The sequence below is a fragment of the Lepisma saccharinum genome, chromosome 1 (assembly GCF_977018435.1).
Source record: "Lepisma saccharinum chromosome 1, izLepSacc3.1, whole genome shotgun sequence".
NCBI lineage: Eukaryota > Metazoa > Arthropoda > Insecta > Zygentoma > Lepismatidae > Lepisma > Lepisma saccharinum.
In genome coordinates, this window is record NC_139229.1 from 128713904 (window position 1) to 128740379 (window position 26476).

At 37.7% G+C, this 26476-nt stretch overlaps 1 protein-coding gene across 1 annotated transcript in view; it reads left to right on the forward strand.

The window, feature by feature from the left end:
• Sytalpha (Synaptotagmin alpha) overlaps positions 1–26476 on the forward strand; it is a 320680-nt gene that overhangs the window by 30242 nt on the left and 263962 nt on the right. The window contains exon 2 of the mRNA XM_083138489.1: positions 14061–14123. The gene's annotated coding sequence lies outside the window, so the exon portion shown is untranslated. The remainder of the gene's footprint in view (positions 1–14060; positions 14124–26476) is intronic.

The window sequence follows — 26476 nt, forward strand, 5'->3', positions numbered from 1 at the left end:
CGCCTTGTAATCAAGGGGTCCCGGGTTCGATACCCGGTGGACGCACAAGTGGTTCGGATCCCACTTTAAACTGTAGGTCCAGTCCCAATTAGCCTTACTGTGCATAAAGTGGACTTAAAACAACAAATCAATCAATCAAGTCCACCTACCCAAGGTGGAAATTGACGTCCAAATTTCCGTACGAATGTTTGACATGCTATTTTCCATGCTTTGTGGAAAAATAAATTTATACTTTGATTTCCATTTGGCAACACTGCATGAACAACACTGCACCCCGTTTTTTGTTTCTATGTTTAAAAATATATACTTGGACAGGGCTAACATTTGGTGTATGACTTATGTATGTACAGGTTTCGGTTACAAAGTAACGCCACTCTTAATTCCCAGTTGCGCCGTTCGTGGGACACCCTGTATCTTGCAGGTCCATGTTAGTTCGTGGCTTTTTGCGATAGGCCTTTCCTTTCAGCATGCACCATAGGAAGAAATCCTGTGGTGTAAGGTCAGGTGATCTGGGTGGCCAAAGCCCTTTGGAAATGACACGATATCAGAGGACATACTTTCTTGCATGCTGGCGTTGGAAGTGTGACAAGTGGCGCCATCCTGCTGAAAAGAGCCTTTACGGAGTTCCTCGTCATCCAACTGATTTACGAACTCTGGAAGATTCCCACGTAGACTTCTGTATCCACTGTCGTGTCGAAAAAGATGAGGCCAATAATGCAGCACCAATAACGTCACCATGCTTCTCATACACCAAGGTATGTCCGTAGCAAATTTCATTACATTATGACCAACAGTTTGATTTTTATAAGCGAATATCAGGGGCCGAGAGCGAGTGACATGTGCTTGATACGTAGATGGAAATGATTTAATCACCACATAGCTCCCCTAGCCTTTATTGTATGGTTCATTAAGAAACTACTAGAACATGACGTGCTTATTAGAATCGAGGTTAAAGACGAAGTATAAAAAATGCGCGTGAGAGTGTAATGTAAGCTATTCCTTTGTGACAGTAAATACTTGTTTCTGTAATAGTATTGCTTGTGTGAACCTCAAATGTAAGGTATTATTTTTGTGATCTCGAAGCGTAAACCAGTGCTTTTACTGTTATGACAGGAAAGTGTAAGACATTGTTGTTTACGAAAGATTTTCTACAGAGGAGGTTTGGATCCCACTTTGTAGGTCCAGTCCCGATTAGTCTTTCTGTGCATAAAATGTACTTACAAACTCAACAACAACAATATGGTTTCTAGGAAAGTGAGGCGTGCCCGCTCTCTCTGGCGGAGTATTTTTCGTAACGTGCTAAAGCCAGGCATGGACATGTTGTTTTTCCCCATCATCTGCTTCATCAGTTACTCACTCATTTATTTACTTATTGTTCCTGATGTCGAAGTTAAGGCATAGGCCATTTATCTTTTTTCAATTCACCATCTCTACTTTAGATTTTACAGACTGATGGTTATAATACTTAATTGTTTGAGTAATGTATAAAACTAAAAATATTTAAATGAAAATTTAGAAAGACACACACATAATATTCATACAAATATTCAAAATACAGAATCGTCAATGAGTGCAGGCCCTAGAAGCTTGCATCTAAAATGGTTCTATTTTACAGATTTCCAGTACAGGTAAATTAACTCCAGAAAATTATTTCTTAATTTTGATTTAAATTGGCCGAGAGAAGAAGAGTTTCTTGTGTTTTGATAGGTAGTTCCACGCTGTGATACCAGCGACCATGAAGGGATTTCCGTAAAAGCTGTCAGCAAAGACTTGTCCCGCGAACGGGTGGCATCCTCATCGTCGCGATTCACGTGTAAAGAGAAAAAAACGACACCAATAAATGAAAATAGAAATGGAAATAGAGATCGAAGTGTAAAGCGGGGAGCAAAGAATAAAATGTTATTTCTGTGAGGAGCAAGGAAAATATATTTTCTTAACTGAAAATAAATGTGAAGTAGACTGGTGGACAAAAAACCCGGACACCTTAACATTTGGCATCTGAATTGCAATTACTTATGAATTACGCTCTCAGTTAAGTATTGAACAATTCAACATTCATTATTGAACATTTTCCATAGTTTTTCCGTTTATTATTTATCTATTTATTTATTTATTTACTCGTATTTACTTATTTGGAACACCTGCTCAAAATCAATTTCATGCAATTTTGTTTAAATTTATTGATTTTCAATTCCTGTTGATGTTATTTTGTTTAATGTCTAGAGAGGCATGAATTTTGGTTCATAGTAACCACAGTATCAGATATTATTGACATTGTTATTGCTGGTATTTTTCTTGCAAGTGTATTGTAAGTTTGCTAGCTTGAAAATGAGACGTGAAGAGGTAGTAAAAGCAGTAGTTCTTCGCGATGATGGTCATAGTGTGCGCTATATTGCTAGGGTGCTAAATATAGCACGAAGTACTATCCATGAAGCTCTCAGACGGTATGATGCAACTGTTCCTATGGTAGAAGCACGGGTTCTGGTCGGAAACACTGCACAACAGCACGGGAAGATCGTTTAATGCGCATCATAGTCTTAAGAGACCGTCGTACGACTTCAAATATTGTGGCACAACGTTTGAGAAATGTTCATAGATCTGTGGTTTATTCACGAACAGTTCGTAGAAGACTGAATGAAAGTGGTTTATCATCTCGGAGGCCAGCTACAGGTCCCAGGTTGTTAGCACGTCACCGGAAGCGAAGACTGGAATTTGCTACACAACACTTACATTGGAATGTGGAGCAGTGGGAAAAGGTTTTATTCTCCGATGAGTCAAAATTCAACCTACGTTCATCAGACGGGCGTGAACATGTGTATAGAAGTCCTATTGAGCGTTATACACAATATTGTTTCGTTGAAATAACACCCTTTGGAGGCGGTGGTGTCATGCTCCGGGGAGGTATCTCTTTACAAGGACGTACAGAGTTGGTTCTTGTAGAGAATGGGGCAATGGCAGCTCGCAGGTGTATTACAGAATGCGTGGCAGATCATGTAGTAGTACCATATGCACCATTCATAGGTTCGAACTTTGTTTTTATGCATGATAATGCGCGTCCTCACATTGCGAATATTGTCACTGAGTACTTGGATGAAGTTGCGATTACGCGATTAGAATGGCCACCACAAAGTCCGGACCTAAATCCGATAGAGCACGTCTGGGATCAACTGAAACGACATATCAAAAACAGCGCAATAGTTCCAGAAACAATTGAAGAGCTAAGACGTGCTATTCAAGAAGAATGGGAGCAATTGGACCAAGAAGTGATTGCCGACCTTATTCGAAGTATGCCACGGCGGTTACAAGCTGTAATTGATGGCATGGGAGGTAACACCCGCTACTACACAGCTTATATACCCCACCAGTACCAGTTAACAATATTTAGAAAAATATTGCTAAGATTTTTTTTCTAATTTTTTTGATACTTTTCTGTAACTTTCGTTTATGTTCTAATTTAACTTATTAACAAAAATTTTTAATTTGCTTTCTGTTGAATATATTAAGGTTTTCTTATTTCCAATAATTTCTGCAACATTTAGTTAGCCTTCGAATCAGAATTTATGCGTTATCACAAAAAATGCAAGTGTCCGGGTGTTTTTTGTCCAGCAGTGTATTATTTTTGTGACAGTGACTTGTAAATTATTGCTTCTGCGCGTATGGAGAAGTATGTTTTAAATCCACTTTATACCCAGAAAGGTTAATCGGGACCGTACCCTCGGATTGAAATTAGTTTCTAACCACTGTGCAAGATTCCAGCAAGGGGATTCGAATCCGGGTCTTTTGATTACAAGGCGAAATCGTTTGCGACTACAGTATCGGAGAGACCAGACTGGCAAAGTTAGAGCAACATACTCGCATAACTGAAAATGTTCAAAGGATGAGAGAACATTACCCTATGACGCCAGGGGTCCCTGGCATGGGCATGTTTGTGAATGCCCCTTCACCAAATTCATCATATCATTACCCATCCTCATCTTCGGGATTAGCGAAAAGTGGCAGAAAAGCTAAGTAAAATAAATCAAATCAATCAATCAATTATTATTGTGAGGTCAGATTACTTCTGGTTCTAGAGAGTAACATCAAGAATTGATATTGCGAGATTGAAGTCTATATATCAGCGGTAGACAACTTACAAAATGGTGCAAAGCAAAGTAGGCAACGCAGTCAAGCATTGAACTTTTGTACATAGCAAAAATAAGAAGAAACTGTTTCAACTAATAGTTTGTCCGCATTCGAAAATCTTTGATCCATGAAGCGAATCCAATGAAGCAGTCAATTGCCGGAGAGACTTCTTCCAGTTTGCCCCCTTTTTTGGAACATTCCAGCTCCAGTTGGCCTGTTGGAAGAGATCGGCCAACGTTAATAATTCCATAAAAATTAGTCGTCTGGAAGTTACGTCATAAAGGAAGCGGCACAAAGGGGGAAGTTCCTGGGGCCTCCAGGGCATTCAACCGGAGAAAACTTCCTTCTAGAGTTTCGTAGACGTCACTCGACAAACTAACCTGCTCACAGTGTAGAAGGGAATTGGCGTGCATTTGTCTTGCTTCATCCATGTTCATAAAACAACATTCTGTTGGCTCTTACTGTAACAATACAAATGTCATGCTCGCAAAAGGTGCATGTTCTAAAAAGGACAGATGATCACCAGGCACATATCTAGAAATATATTTCACGGGGGGTCCTAACCAAGTGTATCAAAATAATACTAATAATAATAATAAAAATTAAAATAATTATATTTATATTAAATTAATTAAAACAATTATAATTAATAAGTGTTAATTAAAATATTCAAATTAATTAATATTATATTTTTATTACATGAATAGATAAAAAGACGGTATAAGGATAGTGATACAACAGCACGTATTCATTAATTACCTTTCGTATATTTAAGTACTGCAAGAAAGAAACTACTGCCCTGGCAAGGAAATTAATGATAAATAGATAAAGAATTGAATATTTATTGAATATCAAAAAAAAAATATGAAAAAGGATGTTGGATCCAGTTAAAAAAAAGTGAAGTTCCTGGTAATATTTTATGCATATTATTATAATTGAAGGGTTCGGGTGTAAAACATGGTAAGTGACATTTTGGTAATTTTTGAGTTACAAAGTAAAATGTGCCATCCTTCAATTTTCCTTTACCCTTCTGTATGACTGCTGGCCGATACCGACACTGCAGTGACTTGTTTTTCTTGCAAATGTAAGAGAATAATGGACAGCAGGACATATACAGAGCTGGCCAAATGAGCATTAAATTGTTGTGTTATTAGTCAAATTAGATATATTATACAATGAAAGTTCATACACATGTAAACCAGAACGACAGAATAAACACATACATGAGTATCCGTTGCATACGCTGTTCTTCTAGAAAAAAAAGAAACACGATACACAGACCATAGACTATGCACAGACTAACAAAACATCGTAGGCTACATGCAGTGTCTCATCTCTTGACTTTATGTGTGTCGATGCTATATACCAAAATAAATATATCTGTATTTCTATGTGTTTTCGCGTCGTTTTCCTCCATCTCCAGGATAAACCAAATGACAAGAATGTTGTTTACATAGAATTGGGGATCATGAAATGAAGCAGGGACATTCTTATTAATAAACTGTAACACTTTAAGAAGGCTTGCAACATTTCAAAAACTTCTTATTCATCCCTGGGGATAGAAAGAAGTTCACATGAAATGTAAAAAGACATTTTAAAGTGCTATAATGACATGAAAATAATTTGGGAGTTATTTGTTATTAATAGAATGTGATGAGTTTTATGACTCAGTACCTAGCCTTTGTTATTTTAAACTGGAATTATACAAGTATCGGCATAGGTTGGAATCTGTCAGGGTATCGATATCGGCAAATGGTGGTTTCGGCTCAGTCCTAGTTATTATGTAAATATTAATTTGTGATTTTCAGTTATACATCAGGGTAAATGTAGTAAATGAGAAGTGTTTTTTAAATAATTTTCATTAAACTAAACTTCATGAAAAGGTGTATTTATTTACAAAGAGGTTATATTAAGGTTAAATGGTTCTGTAATTTAAATCTGAACATGTATGTATTTAAATGGACAAATGAAATAAGACAAGACCGACAAAAATGAGATTATCAGCATTATTTGCATTGCACGATTGTTAATTTTCTGTGTTGAGAAGATGATGTTTCCGTTGTAGGGAACTACTTTGGGAATCAAAGAACCTTCTTTCTCAATGGTCGGAAAGTGAGAGAACGCTAAACACTTGGTAAACCGGAAGGAAGTGATAAATAGGGAGAAACGAAAAATCTGTGGCTGCCACCACTCTTCAGATATATAATTCAATGTAGGAAATTAACTTTTTCTGTCAGATGAATATTTAATTAAGCTTTACCAAAATTCACTGTTCTTTTTGTTTCCAATGTTTCAAAGCTACGTATGTTTTACCCTCCATTTATTAATGATTTTGTTTGAGGCAAAATTTCTTTGCACCACATTTTTTAAAAAAGAATTCAACTGAGCACAAACCCAATAGCACAGGAATGTTTGTTTTGGAAAGGGTAGAAAGTTCACATCAAACGTTCTGTATTAGTTTACGGCTACACAGCTACACACATACGCAAACACGCACGCGAGAGAGAGAGAGAAAGAGAGAGAGAGAGAGAGAGAGAGAGAGAGAGAGAGAGACAGGAACCCCATTAGACTTTTGTAACATTTGCATAATTTGTATATCTCCGCTAATAGAACACTGTGGATCATTTTATGAAGTTCGATTTTCAAAATACGGATATAATCTCATAACGGGTGAAGCCAGGGAGTGTTATGTTATGGACTTATTTGACTTTCTTCCTCTGGTTTTCTTATTCTTTCATTCTCCTTCTTTTAGATTTCTCTCACACACTTTCTTTCTCCCTTTCTATTTCATCCTTAGTTTGTCTCTCCATTTCTCTTTCCTCGTTAGTTTCTTTCTCTCTCCTTTCTCCCTTGGTTTATTTACCTTTCTTTCATTCTCTTTTTCTTGGGTTTTCTATCACGTACACTGGGGAACTTTAATTGTCTGTGAGAGTATGTGTGTGTGCACCAACATATCTTTCTTCTTAAGTATCATGTATTTTATTGCATCGATTAATTGTTGTCATGGAAATGAACTAGGTTAGCAACGAATAAATAAGGAAGGATACAAGAAAATACCAAATATCTGCTAACCCCTTAACCCTCACTAGTTTGAAGGATAAAACTAGTTGAAACCGTGTTCATTCATGGTGATTTCTGAGAAGTAACGAGGAAATAAAGTCACAGAATGCACAATACTTTCGCTCGCGTTTTTCGGAGAGAAAAAAAAAATAATGGTATGCAAATATATTGTACGAATGATTAAGTTGTCTTGTCCCTTAACTGCATTTTGCAGAATAACGAGGCTCTGGCGTCTGGGCTCATGCAGTGGGGTTTGTGTTCTGTCCTATCCATATTTGTTTGTGATTATCATTTCACAAATTTCATCACCTTTTATCCTAATCTTTGTGATTATATAAAAGTGGCAGAAAATAAATCAATCAATCAGTGTGTCACTGCGTTTTCACTTTTATTTCTCTTCCTGATCGAAAAACAATATTCCACATATATAGCTACTGCATCATGTGTATTATTTTCCAACATCATTGTGTGCTTAATCATTCCTTAGAGTATAGGCTGACTATTAAGTGATGCTCTGCACTGTCCGCCCTTAGTGCAATCGACACAAACGAACTCTTATAGTCCGATGTCAAGGAACAAATTTCTCGTATATATTAAAAAGATCCCGGCAGAGTGGTTAGCACAGCGTGCTACAACACAATGGAACCCGGGTTCCAATCCCGGCCTTGGCATGGGCGTGCATTGCGTGTATCCTTTCATCAATTTCATCATATCATCTTTTATTTTTTGGCGCAGTGGTAGCGTCGTCGCCTTGTAATCAAGGGGTCCCACTTTAAACTGTATGTCCAGTCCCAATTAGCCTTACTGTGCATAATGTGGACTTAAAACACCAACTCAACTCATCTTTCATTCTCATAACCGCGATTAGCCAATGGTGACAGAAAAGCGAAGGAAAATAAACCAAAAAAATAGCTTAAGGGCTAACCAAATATAAGCATATATAAAATATAGGAATTACTTTATTTGCATAGCAGCCTTTGTGGCAGAGTGTAGCTTAGGGTCATAGGTTCGAATTAGCTGTAGGCGTAATGCATGGATAAGTTTTGTGTTTGTTCCATCATGCTTATGTCTTTTATCCATTCATTACTTATCCTCGCAGTCAGGATTAAACTAGAGAGGTAGAAAAATGTTCTGAAAAATCACGAAACTACAAAAATACTGTGACCACAAAATTTACGAATAGAGAACTATTATAAATTATATTGCGCATGCACATTTCTATTACTTTAGTAACTGTTCAGTCTTAAATTTTGTGGAAACTGTGATTTTCGTGCAAGGAAGTGTTTGTTCCCCGGTACTTCAGCCGGTCGACGTTTACTTGTAACGTTTAGTAACATTTAGAAGTGTATGTATGAATTCTCTCATCATCAAATGCAACACATGTCTATGGCGATGGGTATTATTTTCCTTTTTATGGGGGTCAATATAGTGTGGCAACAACCGTGTTTTGTGTTGGCATATGTTCGTGTGTGTGTGGCATAATAATTAATTCAATGCAGTTCCATTGCAATTAAATGCATTCATGAAATACGTAATGTTCTCATAATCATCACTTTCCAGAGAAGGGCTGTAATCCTTTCTCACTCAATTGTATTACTGAACCGTTGTAAATAATGGGATGAAATCTTCCTCGAGGTTGCAATTAAGCAAATGAGAGAAAAGTGACATATATATATATATAAAAAAATAAAAATACAAAATGTGAAAATTGTGACTTTCAACACTGTATTGTATTTATATTTTTGTTATTTAGCGTCGGTTTTCTGTTATTTTTGTCTAGTCACGACGATAAGGATGAGATCATTAGATGGAACTGACTACCATATTATATGTCACATTCCGTATAACGTCTTACTGTAAAAGTTAAAGTGAACGAATATAACTGGCTTTTACTAATTTTCATATTACTTAGACATAGAAATGTTTTGTGTGTTTGTTTATGCAATTTGCTTGAGTATGAGTATCGTCATTTTCTACCTCTTGAAATTAAGATTGGCTAGAGGTGAGAAGACAGCCGTCGCGGAGTGAACGTGTTTCGAAGCCAGAGGTCTTAAGTTCGAACCATGAATAAGGTGTGGATGTATCCCTATGTTTACCCCATCACATCCATATCATCAGTTGATCATTAATCCTCATCGCCACGGATTTACCAAGAGGCAAAGAGGCAATGTAATATATCCTAAACAGAAAAATAAAGAACAGAGACAAGGGAATGTACATATGGAGCCGAGTCGAGATTATGTGTTGCAAAACTGAAATGTGTAACTATAATGGCAAGAGCATGTTTAATCGTGAGGACAGAACCATATATCACACAATAAAGGTGAAATTGTTGTTGGTTGACGTGATTTGTCAATCTGCCTAAACTCTTAAAATACTCTAATATCAAGTTTTTTGTTGCAATTATTATTTAAATTTTGAGGGCCTCCACGGCCGAGTGCTTTTTGCATGCTGCTCTATGAAACCGAAGAACCTACAGTTCGAAGCTTGGGTAACATTTAAGAGTTTATTATGTTCGTTCATTTATTTGGTCACTCCACCATTCGTTCTTATCGTTGAAAGTAACCAAGAGGGTTAGAAAATAATCGTAAAAACAGCAAAATTACTACCTCGTGACGAAAGCAAGGACCTTCTTTGCTCGTTTTCTTTTTATATTTGTTTCAGAGCTAATGATAACCAAAATAACAAAAATAAAATAAAAAACAAACAACCAATGTTTATTAATGAAGGAAATAAATCGCCAGCTCTGAAATTGACTTCTTGCGGGCTCAACATGTACAACAAATATTTATTCTAAGGAAAAATGGCCATGAAACGAAATGCTATGCTAATTCCTTGAGGATTCGTGGCTAGTATTGTTCTCTTGTGTAGTGCTGTGCTTGCAGCTCTTCCTTGTCTTGCATACAGTGTTTCCAATTCAATATCGGTCTATGTTGGGTTCTTTTTGTAAGAGGTGAGGCCTCATTGAAGCCTTATTTTTGAATTCCACTGTACTTCTTTCTCTCCATTCCTTAGTTTATCTCTTTTTCTCTTACCTGGTTCGTTCCTGGGTCTCTTTCTTTATCTAATTTCTCTTTACACACACACTCTCTCTTTCATCCTCTTTTTCTCATTCTACTACTTTTTCCTTTATTCTTCCCATCTTTCTTTCTGTTACTATCTTTTTATCCCCGTGTCGCTATAATTCTTTCTCTACTACAAATAATTCCAAAAAGTTCTCATTTAGGCAATTTTGTGTGCACTAATGTCGGCTGAGACTATATTATTGTGGGCTATAGCCCACCCTAGGTCACCCTGTGGTGACGTCCCAGATTTCGGTACCATTTTAGTAAGACACCAGTTATAACAACACTTCAGTGTTGTTATCATGTTTATAGATCTCTCTACTATTCGTACAATCATGCATTTGTAGAATACAAACCTACAATAGAGTATCATTTAGTGTAATTTTCTCGTGCCATTGGATGAATTAGTTTATTTTACTTAGATTTCCTGCTACTTTTGGACAATTGCGAAGATATCATGAAATTGATGAAGAGATACTCACAAAGAACACCCAAACCGGTCTTCGAATCCGGAACCCCTGACCTCTTAGCGCGCTGAGATAAACGTTTGGCCACAATGGTCGGTTCTTGCAGTTGGCAATTGCTAATGCATGGTAGACGAAAATAAAATTTTAAATATATAATTTTGGCATAACCTTGGTACGAAAGAAGACTAACAAGATTTATTGCCATCTTCAAATATTCATAGGGAAAACCAAACCATAAATATGTAAGTGATTCTCATACAGAACAACCAAATTGCTTTTTATCATTGTGTGTACAGTTGGAATCCAATGCAAAATTGCCCACTAGAGGCCACCACAATACAGTTAACCTTACATTTGTCTTTCATGTTACGCAGTAAAGTGACTTTGTTTCTTATCTTTCTCCATCAAATTATCTTGTTCATACTGCATACAATAGCATAACCGCATTCTGCAGTTCAAACAGAAAATCTGAGCCATTGCTTGGATAAACAAGTCTGCTTTCTGGTCCCGAGAATATTAGAGGGTGCAAATGTTTCCTGCCAAAACTTGTTCTTCTGAACCTTATAGAGCTGTTAGCAAGTTGACGTTTTAAGATAAAGAAATTATGCATGGAGTAGAGATTCATATAAAAGGATTTGCCGGAGATAAGCATGTTAATTTGTTTAAATTTACTGTTTCTACCAACAAAGTTGATTATATTGTTACCAATAACAAGACATCTAAGTTTGTCTTCAACTAACGTAAACGATCATGTATTTGGGATTTTGTGTAGTTATTTAATTGAATTGAATTGTTGTTTTAAGTTCTCTTTATGCACAGAAAGGCTAATCAGGACTGGACCTACAGTTTAAAGTGCGATCGAACCCGGGACCATTACAAGGCGACTACGCTACCACTGCGCCATCGGGGAGGCCCTTGTATATTTATGTATGTATTTAGAAAAATGGGTATAAAATAGGGAATAACCACGAAAAGGTGCGATAATAATGTGTAAACATGGTACTTAACAGTAAGAAATAAATGTAAACATTTGCAAAAATATTAATACAGATTACATGTAAAACTTTGTAGTAACACTCAATAAATTCAGGAATTCTAGTCGTAGGTGCAATTTTTGTAGCCTACCTAGTAAGCCAAGTTTTCTCAACGGGTCTCCAGGTGCCTGGGCTTGCTCAGTGGTGATGGCTTCTCGATCAACGAAGCCATGTTGAAAAATGTTTAAGGTGTCTGTATTTTCACTAAATTCACTCCTCTTCGCTAAATGCATTAGCCTGGAGTTGAAGAAGCAGAATTGTTAAAGGTACAGGAACCCATAAACTCAAATTCTAATTCCAATACGGAACTTGGACCGTATTTAAACTGATCCGCAAAAAAAGGTCCATGGACGTTTTTAAAATTGATCCGGAGAAAAGGTTCCTGGACCGAATTGAAATACTTTAAACATAAAAAGGTTCCTTACGGTCCAGAACCCATTCAAGCATGTTGATTTTCTCTCCTGGACCGGAATTGAATTTATTTAAAATTCCTGGCCCTTTAACAACCCCGTTAAGAAACACGCTTGTTACATGTTTAATTTTTAAAACAAATCATCATTTAAAGAACACACAACAGATGCGTAGTTGGTATGCTACCACTTCATATTGTTCATTTAAGTGGTCTCTGTATCTGAGCAGGAGCCTCTTATGTGAAGACTTACACGAGTTTTATTTATGCTTCTGGCACATAAACTTCATACATTTATATTATTACAACAAATAAATGATAGATTTTCTTTTCTTAACGAACTACTGCAACAATGGCTTCAAACGAATCTTACTCTTTTAATTCAAAGCAAGAAAACAGCCAAGGGAGTCTGGAAAGCGAATCAGAAAAATCTGCACATTCGAAACAGGAAATGTTTTCGATCTATGAACAATTTGATAACTTTTCGCAGTAGGAAATATTAAAGGTTTTACGACGCTTCGGGGGACTCTTGATTTGTGTTTCATTTTCCCTTGCTGCAAGCATTTTTGGAATTTTTGTAACAAAATATGTCATTTCTTGAAAGTTCGCCGTACATGTGACGTAAAACCCTTCAAAAATTAGGCATTTCCAGAGTTCTTGTTTGACGACCATTCAAAATTTTCAATCTTTCGGGAAACGAGACAAGGAGCCATAAATAACCATGACCAATCCACAAAGGAAGAATTAAACAATATTCATGTATCAAACTATTAATTCAGTTGAAAGTTCAATTGTCTGAACACCAGTGCTCCAAAACACTGCAGTTTAATTAGGAGAGAGAGAGAGAGGGGGAAAAAACACTCCGCGAATTGTAGCTCAACTTACAACGTGGATGTTCTACGTATTTACAAATTTAGCATGCAACGAAGCCTAGCTTCCTTGTCTTAGGCGATTCCACGAAGATCATTTCACTTTAACATCCAGAGAAGACAGAAACACAGTTGCAAAATTTAACTCTTCCCCACGTCAAAAATTTTCAAGTTAACAATTTAAGTGTTACAAAGCAACTAAAAGTAACTGCTGATAATGTTACTTCCATTGCAAAAAAGTAACTCTGTCACAGTTAGAACTGCTTACTTTAAAAGAAACTAGTTACAGTTAGAGTTATTTAAAAAAAATCGTCTAGGTTTCAGAAATGATGATATCGTTTCACGACTGGTGGGCGCGGTTGTAATCAAGAGATCCAGGATTAATTCCCGGTGGAGGCTTATTTCACACAGTGGTTAGGATCCCACTGCAAAATATAAGTCTAGTCCCGATTGGCCTATCTGAGGATAAAGTGAAGTCAGAGCAAACTTTTGACAAATGGTTGTAATGCCAATTGCATTACTATTTTTTTGTATTTGTACCTTTTTCTTGATTTTACATATATTATCTGCCACTTGAAATTAAGCGCGACGACGAGGATGAATGATGAGAGAACGAAATCTAAATCACGAAAGAACGTCCATTTCCAGGCCGATACTCGGAAACTTTGGTGGCACAATCAACACACACTGCCACCGATGGGACCAATGTTGTTATTGTTTTGTGAAAGGATTGGAACTCGTGCAGTCTTTCTGTCCTCAGTGGGTATCTGGTAGCCGTGAGAGTAGAAGCGGAGCGTGATACTGATTACCTCACCTGCAGTATGCTCGAGATCGAGAATATGTGTCGCCCTAACTCCACAACCTTTCTTTTGTGCATACATGACACGGTGCAATGTACAGGGTAAAGCTTTACCCTTTTCATCATGCATGATTTCTATTCTTTATCGGTTTGTGTGCACATTGTGCAATTTTTATCAGTAAAGGAACAAATGCATGCGACTATCTTTGATACATTTTCTTGTCATTCTTTACAGGTAACCTTCGTTCAGTTCGGCGCAGGAAGTAGGCGGGAGTTCACTGATTTAAAGGACTCTCGGGTAAGTGAAGTGACTTGCTCTTTCTTGTATAGTATATGCGCTCATTGTCATTCATTTATGTATATGTCCGCTTACAGTTGCGTAGATAAGACCCCACTGACTTCGTATGGCTGAATGTTCCAGAAGAATAAAGAATATTCATACCTCTTCAACACAAGGTCGCGCCGAAAGAGTGTGGATGGGGGTTGGAGGTTCAAATACCTCGACAAAAAAATCTTCAAAAATATGCCAATAATAAGGACAAATTTTGCTATTTATGTCCACTGCTCTTACATCATAATATTTAATTTGCGAATATTAAAGGAAGAGCAGAAGTGTTGTTTCTACTCTGTTGTAATAACTTTCTTGAACTTTGAACTAGAGGTGTCCTCAGTGGCGGCGAATGGTGGGGCGAGTGGGGCGGTTGCCCCCCACTTTTCGCCACTTTTGCCCCTGCACTATGCTAAACCTTATCTACAAAGGCAAATATACTGTCTTCGCCCCCGCCGTTTTGGCACCTTGCCCCTCCCGGTTATGGAATCCAATCGCCGCCACTGGGTGTCCTTTTACTTCTTGAAAGCACACGAGGCTCTAGCGTGTGCAACCACAGTCCTCTGTGGGCTTGCGTGTTGTTCTGTGTTTGTCCTCACGTGCGCGCTCATACGCGTGCGCACGGGGGCAGTTGCCCCTCCTAATACTCTAACTTAAAAATTTAATGTAGATAATTCTTATTACCCTTATTAAACAATATTTTTCCCTTTCATAAATAAAGTATTTTCAAGGCGATGAAAGTTGCAATCAACTACGGCGGGTTTATTTCCTATTAATTAGACTATCTTACTCCGTTCTCCAGCAAATCACTTGTTATTAAGACTCGCGCATTTTATTCGTTAGCCTAGTTGCGTTACACCCATGTGGCCTCAGAATAAATTGGTCACACACTGAAAATGAATAAATTATGTGTAGCTGTTTTGAATCTGATGTACGAAATCATGTTTATATGTAAATTAGTCTGAACCACTGAAAAGGAAAATAAAGGGGAACAGAGAACTTTTGTGCCATGGAAGCTGGAATTTTTCTTATAGAGTGATTTTCGTTGAGTCCGGACACACACGACATACGCTCCTGTTTAGTACCCATCAATACAATAAAACAGTGAGATGGAATGAGGTTTTTGTTTTTTTCCAACTAAACTTTCATCAAAACTTTTGCCCCCCATAATCAGAGGGTCTGCGTACGCCTATGCATGTGTTGAGTGCCCCTTTACAGCCTCAGCTTTTATCAAAGGTATGGAGATTTTTAGTCCTCAGATGACAGTCTAGTTATAGAACTTCTTTAAGTACTAGTTTTGGAAATTTAGTGAGGAAGTTTATACCGAGAGAGCACAGTAAACGTGCTTCAAACATGAATCAAGCCAACTTGTTACCATCTGTCATAATTACAGCAAGCTTGACATTACAAGTTTGCACCAAGCTTGTTATAACGCCAGCTGTCAGCTTGATTCAAGCTTGCCACAACCTTTCGTGCTATCTGGGTAACGGGTATGTTTTATTTTATTGTTTGGGGTCTGTCCCTAATCGTGTTTCTGTTAAGAAACTTATAACGCTATTTTCTGACGAGTACAAATAGCAGGTGTGCTGACACGCCCATGGATTTACATATCAAGCTCACTCAGCTCCGTCTAGTATGCTGTCCCTTTTTGACACTGCACTCGCGTGTCTAGTTGGTTACACGGTGCCACACCTTCGTTGATTTGGTGTCAGGTAGTGCATTTGGTGTCTGCACCACGTTCTGGACTAGTGTAGCTAGTGTGTGGAGTATGGTCACGTGGTACGTGTGAACTAATCAAATGAACGTTTAAAGCAGTTGACAGGCAATTGCTGAGTCTTCTGAACTTTAACACTGCCATTCGTCTACTTGGTTGAACGCCATTTCCTTGCACTAGCCTGACACCGGGATACACCTGCACTACACCTAGTGCCAAAAAGTGCAGCGAACTAGACGGAGCTATAATGAGAACGTAGCTCGAAAACTTCATTGGGTGTCGTATAAATTCAAGTGAAAAGTGACCTTGTAAGTGACGGAGAAAATGTCTTCAAGTTTCTTCGCAGATCGTTTGTACAATGCTGTGCGTTTCTTGAAATCGATTTCTTACGCTCGTGACATAATCTTGCAGTCAAGTCAGGACATGCCACGCAATGTCAAGTCTCCTCGCAGCGTGGGTAATGTATTTATTCATGGATGATGCATTCGCGTGTCAAGTTTCCTTTATCATCTTTCTTCTCCTCATCCCCTCTCCCCCTCCATGTTAACATGAGCGACGGGTGCCTGAAAGCTGTTAGATAACTTAAGCACTGACCTTCATGTGACGATTCTATCAGCTTTGTTGCTTTGCTGTCTGGAGTTTTGTCTTGAAGGCGAGGAGCTTTGTAACGCCGCCGATAAGTCGGCGTCTCGGTCGAATTTTCAACAGGTACTATTGATTTCAGCGCCTTTGAAAAGGTAGAAAAAAGTATGTGTCTTTCACTTTGACTGTTGTGATATCTGAATGTGCTAGTGGATTAGGTGTTTAATCAAATAACGATATTTTGCAATTATAAGCTCCCTTGGTGGTAATAACACCACATGGGGTAATAACGCCAAGTGCTTGTAAATAATATACTTGGGAAGAAATCAAAGAGATGACATATGCAGTACCTTCATTGAAGTTTCTGATGTCTGGAAACAAGAAACCGTCTGGAATATTCTCTGAGGCGCCAGGATTTCTATATTCTGTGCTTAAGGCGGTTGATTTCCGGCCTGTTGTAAACGACTAATTTACATGTCTGTCAGTTACACTGCCCACATATTACTAGTATATAGCGTTGTATACCACGTGATCGTGAATGTCTTCAAGAACGACCCCGTAACTTAATATAGGAAGGGTAATAAGTGAGCCGCAGTAATAACGCCAGGCTTTGTTGCTTTCAGTTTATGAATTCGTGGCCTGAGATCAGTATTGATTTGGCATTTTAGATGCAAAGGACCTTCAAAAAACAAATTTTACTTACTACATGCCCGAAGAGGTGCTTGAAGCTATCACTAGTTTTGTCACAATTCTAAAGACAGATATCTTCCCAAATAATAATAATTCCGATGGGGTTGGCAGAGAATCTTCATCAACTTCTACTTGAAACTGCTCAAAATGAACAGAACCCAAAAGAAGAAAAACAGTTCATAGGAAAACGAAGAAATATTGTCCAAAGAAGCTGTCGAATCGTGGTACTGTTCACTTTGCTGTGAGAGCAAAGTTCTCCATATGACAATGTGCAATGCTTATGTTCATTAAATCTGTATGGTATTATCAAAAGAAGGACAAAGAAAAAAATTTGTGCCTCATTACTCTTGATATATAACGTACAGGAGCATAATTATTACTATTCAATAATGTTACAGTAAAGATATATTGAAATAAATGCTTGGAATTTGGGTATAGTTGGGTAATAACGCCAGTTTGCAACGTTTTCTTTAAAGTTCCCTGCAACATTTGTTTTTGTATTTCATCTACCCTTTTGCTTTTCTGTGTGTACTACATAAGCTACTGTATCTTACCCTGTGCTTGTGTGGGAAAATTAACTTTCATCAATAGAGGTACAATTGACAGAACCTTAACGGGACGTTATTGCCCCAAGGGACCTTAGCAGAACTAAGAGTTAATACTACTGGTGATTACCGAACTGAAATTACTGTACTTACTAAGCAGTGAATGTAAAACCGTTCAATTGAATCTATTAAACGTTTAATTTTCTATCTAATGAAAAATTCTATTAAAATAAATGTTTTATTAGACTTGAGATTAAACTCTTGTCCAACCTGTAGAATTTACCTTACAAATTAACATAAGGGCTATAGGCTACACTTTACCTAAAACATAACAATAAATTCTTCTAGTAAACAAAAGAAAATAGCCCAAATTTATTGAGACAAGATATATGTAGACGAAATAATTGTAGCAATATTATTTTTACTGAGGAATACTTTTACTCACTTCTTCAAAAGGACCAAAATGAAACAAAAGGGGAAACAAATGACATAGATTCAGCAATGCAAGTGAGATGAACTAAAATATGCCGGCGTATAAAAGGGAAAAAAGGAAAACTAGAAAAATTCCAAACTAATGTATATGAAATAGAAGAGAAAGTGTCGCGCACATTTTACACCTCATTCCACTGCACCAAATACAGGAAAACATAGGGGTTCCGGGTTCGAATCCTGGCTTGGGCATGGACGTTTGTGATGCCTATTCATCAATTTCATCACATCATCACTCATCCCCATCTTCGCAAATTAGCCAAAAGTGACACAAGAAGCGAAGTAAAATAAAATAAAATAAATCCAGGTAAACACAAGAGATACAAAGTGTGAAAAGTGCCAGCAGTTTGTATCGAAAAAGAGTTAGCTACCTTCCTGTCTGCAAATCCTGTGACGTCACTCCCATAAAAGCAACCATGACACCCAGGCACGTATCTAGAAATATGTTTCGGTGGGGGGAACTCCGAACCAACTGTCTCAAAATAATAATAATGTTTAAACAAAAATAATTATTACATTAAATTAATGAAAATAGTATTAATTAAAATATTCAAATTAATAAATATTATATTTTTATTACCTGAATAGGTAAAAGGACGATGTAGGAATAGTGATATAACAGTATGTACTATTCATTATCTAGCTTACGTGTATTTAAGTAGTGTACGTAAGTAGGTCGGAAAAAATTGTACAAAGAAACTGCCCTGCCAAGGAGATTGATGTCAAATAGATAAAGAATTGAATATTTATTAAATATAGAAAAAAGGTTGTTAGATCCAGTTGACGAAAAGTAGTTCCTGGTGATATTTTATGAATGTTAGGTTGTAAGTAGTAATAAATCTTGCATAAATCTACTTTGCCACTGTCATTCAAAGTAGTATGATTGCAATATATTCCTTGCTTTCCAATAAGTGTGGCGGAAATGAATAACCCTCGATTAAAGAACAATTACATTTTCATTATTTAATTTTAATTTTAGTTATTTTATTATTTTCATTATTTAATATTTGTAATTATTAAGTCTTTCGAGGGTGTCCGGACCCCTTGGGCCCCCTTAAATACGTCCTTGATGACACCCCTTTGTTTTTACTCCTGGAAAGGGAATGATTTTCAATTGTTGCTGTGGGAATCTTCTGTTACGATCCACAGCTGGCCACAACAGGACCCAACCCAACAGGTGAATTATCCATGAGCACTTCCATTCAGTCTGTTTTCCACAGTGTTATGACCGTGAATTGAAATAAAAACGTTAATAAGCACAGGACAATATCTGTTTCGCATCGACAGAATTCTATTGCAAAAAACAGCATAGGATGTAGAATAAAAGTGAATGAAAAAAGCGATAGACAGTTTGCCTTATATCTTTGCCGTTGGATGTACAAACCAGACAATTATTATTGTGACGTTCAGACCGATGACGGCAGGTCTCCCAACCCACACAAATGTTTTTGTTTTCTTTGTGTGTGTGTGTAGCTGCAGTAGTAGTTTTACGTGTGCATAAAAGCTCAGACACACAGAACGCTGTCTGGATGACTCGTTTCATACAGAGATACACACTTACTCAATTAGTTTTTCTGTTTTCTTTTTGAAAAGTAGCTGCTCTCTGGCGAAGATGATGCAATATTGTGGCATGCAGTTGTTCGAAAGCAGGTTCCGTTCTGTCTGTCCGAACATTAAGCGTGCGTTTTTCAGCTTTTCAGCGTTCCCACAGCTCGTACAAAACATGAAAATGTCAAGGAAATAAACTCACAACTAAAATAAAGAAAGCATGGAAAATTCAGGTAATTTTGAATTTCCTTTCCTCTTCAACCAAGTTCCTGGTGGGAGAGATCCTATTCAAAAAATATTCTTGTAGTTTGGGATTATTTATTTTGAACACTTCTGAATATACCTTATTCTCGTGAATAAGGTAGTAATTGACATGCTGAAATGGTCTGGAAATTAATTTTAAAAGTACTTTGAAAAGCCGAAAAAGTGAGCGAACTTCTTTTGTCAAAATGTTTGGATGATTAGTACTACCATAAAAACTAGTATGGATATACTACGTTTTCTCTAGCTTGGACTGTAATATAAAGGAATGTTTGCGCTTAGACGAAGAACAGGAAACTTCAACGTCATGATCCCATTTGCATAAAAACCAGATGATTGCATTCCATTCCTTACAGCTCCTGCCGACAGCCCTAAGATTCCAATCTCCTTCTCTGGAGCCCATTTCCGAAACTAGGGGAAGCTGACGGTTGTAAAGTCTGAGTGAACGCTCAGGATGTTCTGCCAATAAGATCTTGCTTTATGATCGGTGCCTGCGTCTAGAAACTTGGGAAAGTTGTAAATACGGTAACGTTACGTGAGCGACCATGTCCAAATCCTCTAAATATCAGATAGGGAAAGCAGATTCGACTTTTATTTGGTTCATACTTCGAGCAGGGAAGCAGTAACCTACAGTGTATATTCCAAAGCAGGTTAAATGTGCTCATTTCTGTATTCAAATTGTCATTAATAGAGAAGGGTTTGCAGTGATCAGGTGGAATTCCTATAGGTGAATCCGTCTGGGATATTTTACGAATACTAATGGATGGCGTTACCTGGAGTTTTTGACATGAATAACGATATTATAATTTTAGGTTTTATGCATTTGATTTCTCATATGTTCGTTGAATAGCCTTTTAAATAATAGAATGATTATTAAAGTACTCCTGAACAGTACAGTCGTTAGTCCAAATTTGTGAGTGTTTCCAACTCACGTAACGAACGCGTTCCCGAAGTCCCACGAGATTAACGCGCTCACGAGTTAGGCAATTGGTCGTTCCTTAAGTCCTCGCGTGAAGACTGTGTTCGTTATGGCGTCCCTAAAGTAGCTTTTCGTACAAGCTGGTTAGTTCCATGAAAATCGTCTGCTGCTTGCAGACAATGCGCGTCCATGGTTGCTTCAAACTGCACCAGTTGGGAAAATACATAATAATTTGAGCATGTGAAACAACATGCAGAAGATAAGTGCGCCTTTCTAAAATTTGATTGAAATGAGGAGAAACTTCTTCAATAGACTTTATTTCTGCAAGAAGAGCTGGTCTCTCGTTAGACGCCATATGTAAATTTTTCAAATACAAGACACTATGGCTGACGCTTTCGCCTAGCCCGTTCCTGAAGTCGGTAATCTAACTGATTTCACCAGATTCACGAAGTCAGTTATTTTTGTTCGATTCATGCATTTCCTTATGACTTAACGCGCCTAAAAATTTATCTGATGCACCTGCCTTGTCGATTTACGTCACTGCGCTTCGTTCCAATAAGAGAAAAAGTAAGTGGTCTGTGGGCTGAAGAGGATCCCTAAAAATCTGTCTTGATGTAAGCGAGTATATCGGAGCATAAGTTTTTAATTTCAATTAAAGATGGTGTCTTGATGTCACATTTACTACGTAACTACATACGAGGTTTTCAGATGACATGTAAAAGGGCCAGCACTGCGCAAAATTTTCGTCCCGAGTGTTGCCTACTCTTGTAGAAACAGTTACTCTGAAAGAGGTTTGGTGAGATTGTTAGCTCTTGTAATTGTAACTCATTTGGAATTAATTTCGAAACTACTCTGTCAAATGTCTTTTCCGCCAGGAAGTTGAGATGATTTGGTGGTGACCAGACGTATATTTCACGTTTGAAGAGTACCTAGTTGTTGAAACTAACTTTTTAATAAATGAATACCGCCTTTTTCTTGTGAAGTATGTGGCACGTGTGTTACGATGACAGGCTTTAAATGACAAAGTTCAAATCATGAATGTCTACAAGAAAGACGAAACTTAGAGATATTATACAAAAGTGTACGTACATTAGAAATTTATATGAAAATTTTACATACAGAGCATTTTGATACATAAAATATTTTGTTGCGCCCATCGAATTTCTTTCATAGCATTATTAGCTTATTTCCAGTTAGCGGAAATTTCTCAATAACGAACATTTTTATGTTCTCCATTGTTAGAGAAGTCCCACTGCATAACATGTTTTATTTTCTCCTTACTCACTGAAAGTTCACAATGCCATCTGTCGGTAGAAAAACATGTTTCAACTTTCGATTCGTCACTTTACGAGCTCTCGCCTAGTTCAACAGTAAGCCATTCACGTCTCTTGTAGCGAACGAAGAGCGAACGCGTCAACCGGGCGTTGTCGCAATCAGGAAAATGGGGAAAATTGACCTTCCGTATCGTGCTCCGCTAGGCAGAAGAAAGACGCCTCGTTTTTACACAGTGCGTTTAACGAACACCATGCGTGCGTCTTCGATCAATGATAAAGACGTTGCTTCAACACGCGAGGAGAAAGAGGAGAGGCATGCATATATAAGGTAGCCAAACGGGAAGATTAAAAAAATTCACAAAATTAGAGAGAGCAAATATTAGTTAATTTTTGAACATGAATGTACAACTCTATATGAGTTGAAATTACTAGTGTACCTGAAAAATGTTCATTTTTTGAATATGGTGTCAGTAAGATGGCGTCCTTGGTTTTGCGCACATGGTCGGAGTCTCAGAGTAAATCCGCCCATCCGAAATTAATCCACACACTCTCCATGAAACGCCTCTCCATTCAGAAAAAGTAACAGTGTGGTGTGCATTATCATCTCGTGGAATCATCGGCCCCTACTTTTTCGAAAATGAACACCGTAACACGGTGACGGTAAACGCTGGACGTTATGCTGACATTTTGGTAACCTTTTTCCTGCATGCCCTCGATGGCTATGACCCAGATGAAGAAACTCTTCCAGCAAGATGGTGCAACTAGTCATACTGCCAGAGTGTCTATGGGTGTGCTTAGACTCGCATTTCCTGGTCGTCTCATCAGCAGATTCGGCGATATTCCGTGGCCTGCTCGTTCACCCGATTTAGCGGCTCCTGACATTTTCCTTTTAGGTTACCTCAAATCCAAAGTATTCAAGGACAACCCTCCAAGAACCAGGATAATTTGAAGGAGCGAATTCGGCAAGAGATCCACAACATCCCGTTATGGGCGGATTTACTCTGAGACTCCGACAATGTGTGCAAAACCAAGGACGCCATCTTACTGACACCATATTAAAAAAATGAACATTTTTCAGGTACACTAGTAATTTCAACTCATGTACAGTACATTCATGTTCAAAAATTAACTAATATTTGCTCTCTCTATTTTTTGTGAATTTTTTAAATCTTCCCGTTTGACTGCCTCACCCTATATATATGTATGTATGTATGTATGAGAATGACTTGCAAGGAACTTTCAAGGTCTGCACAGCACTCTTATCAGTGTAAAAACGAAGAAACTTATGAAATTGGATTAGTATTCACAAAACATTGGTACATAAAGGCAGCCAATCTCGGACGTAGTACATCAGGGAAAGCATATTCTCACAGGTCAACGAGGCGCTGGTGCTTGAAAAGACAGCGTAATTTTCTGAAATTTATGCCCTGCCTAATTGTGTTTGTGATTTTCCTTCAAACTATTACTACTTTATCCGATCGGGCTGTAAGGGGTGGCCCTTCCTCTAGACACCAAAATGTCAACCTCACTCCCACGTAGTGCACCTTGGACTGCATTTTGCAGACTAACGAGACTCTGGCGTCTGAACCCATGGCTCTGTGAGACTTGTGTTTTATGCTGTCCACATCACATGTGTTTGCGATTGTTTTTTCATGTATTTCATCTTATTATTCATCTTCATCTTTGTAATTCATCAAAAGTGGCAGATACGCGAAGTAAAGTAAATCATTCACTCATTCATTCATTATTTCATCCGTCCACAATTCACTTTTTATCGTCATGATTAGCCGCAACGAAATAAAACGCACTAAACAATTAGTATCCAGACTTATCTAGGAGGAAAAAATATCCATTTGAAATCACCCACACCTGAATTCGAACTTAGGTCTCTTGGGAGTCTTTGTTGATTTGCTGTTGATTAAGTATATTTTTCGTAACTCTCTTGATACTTTTGTCTAATCGTGCAGATGGGTGGTGAAAAGTGATAGGATGAAGGGACAGTTACAAACATGCACTGTCGGGATACAACAGAAGCTGTGAGTCCAGGCGCCAGGGCCTCTTAAGTCTGCAAGAATGCAGCCCAGAGTTCCGCTCCAAAATGAGTAACTCTAATAGTGTTTATTTTGAATGAAGCAACTAGAAGTGTAATAAACACAAGTTTCCTTTTGAGAAGTAGCTTTCCGGAAATTAATTACTTATGTAGTCACGTTGTCGTTCGTACAGAAGGGGGTAAGGAAAAGGTAGAACGTTTCTAAATCTAATTTCTTAAACCGTTCTGTCTGTTAAGGATTGTAATAATATCGCACTCTGTACGTGACAGAAGGAATTTAATTATGCTCAGTGTTTCCTTCTCTGGTGTTATTATGATCTGCTTTATAATGCTTCCTTCTCTCGGAATTCGCAGTTGGAGATTAGAGGAATGGGAGAATTTCCTTGCCGATGTTTATTCTAGAACGAGAAGAAATTGTTTCAAGACGTTGTAATCCTATCGTTTCTTGATAGACATTCTCAACGTTAGGGAATGTGCAAGACAAGGTTAGCGCTTGGCATGATATTCTCAAATATGCAGCGAAATAGTGTTTAAAGGGCAGTTATTTAAAAAAAAATGTTGGTGTGTTATTGTGTAATCATGGAGGTCCAATTGATAGTAAGCCTGCCGCACATTGGTGCAAGGGGGTGACCTTTTAAGAAGGCACCCAAGAGTCAACATCACTTCCCGTAATACATCTCGGTAGCTGCAATGAACGAAACACTTTGGCACCTACTAGGAGTTCCACAGTCAGTGTATTCCTCTGAGGATTTTGTGCTGTGCTGCCCATATGTGCCTGTCCATATTCATTGCATGTTATCATCATTTCTCCCCATCGTCGCAATTAGCAAAACGTGACAGAAAAGCGACGTAAAATGACAACAAATCAACGACGACTGCCGCACAGCAGACCCAGGTTCGATTACAGAAGCGGGTGATCTCAGATGGGAATTTTTCTACCATACATATCCTGCACGACAAGGCTGCGAGGTCCAGTTTTGGGGGCAACCCTAGGAGGTAAAGGTGGGTGGAACGTCTTGTTTTTCAAATCAGTTTCACTCTGACCGAGATTGAGAATGTGTTGGGCCGTAGTTCCACACCTTCACGTCTCCTGTGTGTCTTCAGGGCACATGCAACGCACAAGGGATTCACTTAGCTCTTTAGATTTAGATGTATGTATTAGAGTTGCAGTGGTCATGTTCGAAGGGCATATGGTTGCCACACGGAAGGTCGGGTTAGATTCCCGGGTTTGGTGATCCCAGCAATGTCTCTGCGGCTCTGAGGTTCACCAAGACTCTATTAAATGGGGGAGGGGGTAAAATTGGCCGGAGCGTGGTGCTGATACCATCACCTCTACAAATGGTCGTGATTGTGACTGAGATTGTGACTGAGGCTCCTTTTCCCTTGGACTACCATTTATTGTTGTTAATTACTAGACCCAGGATTTTTATGTAATTTCAAAGTAGAACATATGTACATAAATATGTAACAATGGTCCATAAAATATGTACCTAAATATGTATTATAAAAAGGATATGTAGCTAAATATGTAGAATCAAAGAATATGTAATATTAATAATAATCGAGTATCCAGCAATTTCAAGAATTCTGTTGGATAATTATTTTATTTCAACATATTCAACATAATTTTAAGGAAAATAGTTTTTCAAATTCTAATTTTTATGAAATTTATGACTCAAAAAAGCACAGCCGTTTGTACATATTTAAGAAAAAAATTTGTCAACCATTAATTAGTTTACAAAAGTAGTTTTCTTATCCACGTATGCCAAGTTTCTAGGTATTTGCCTAAACCTAAAGCGAAATATGTAACCAGAAAGGGGAAGAAGCGGGGGAGAAACTCCAAAATCTTTCGATAAATAACAGTTTCCGTTTTTATTTTTATTTTTTGTCCGTATCAGTCTTTCGGCTTGGCAGTCAATTTTAGGTGACCGGAAGCACTATGCATCTCATTGATTAGAAAATATGACATCACAAGAGCTACAAATTTTCTTCATGTTTCCGAGATCAAAAATATGGGAAAAGGATAGGAAAAAATACCGAAATATATTTTTTATGTAAAGTAATTAGCAAATATGTAAAATATGTAATATCCTGACAAATATGTAAAAATAAGTAACATAAAACTTATGGAAAATCATGTCGGTTATATAATTCATTAAATTTTCCTGTTCAAGGTACGTATCTACAAAGGAATAGAATATGTAGTTACATACAAATCCGGGCTTTATTAATTACTTTTCTCGTTGTACAA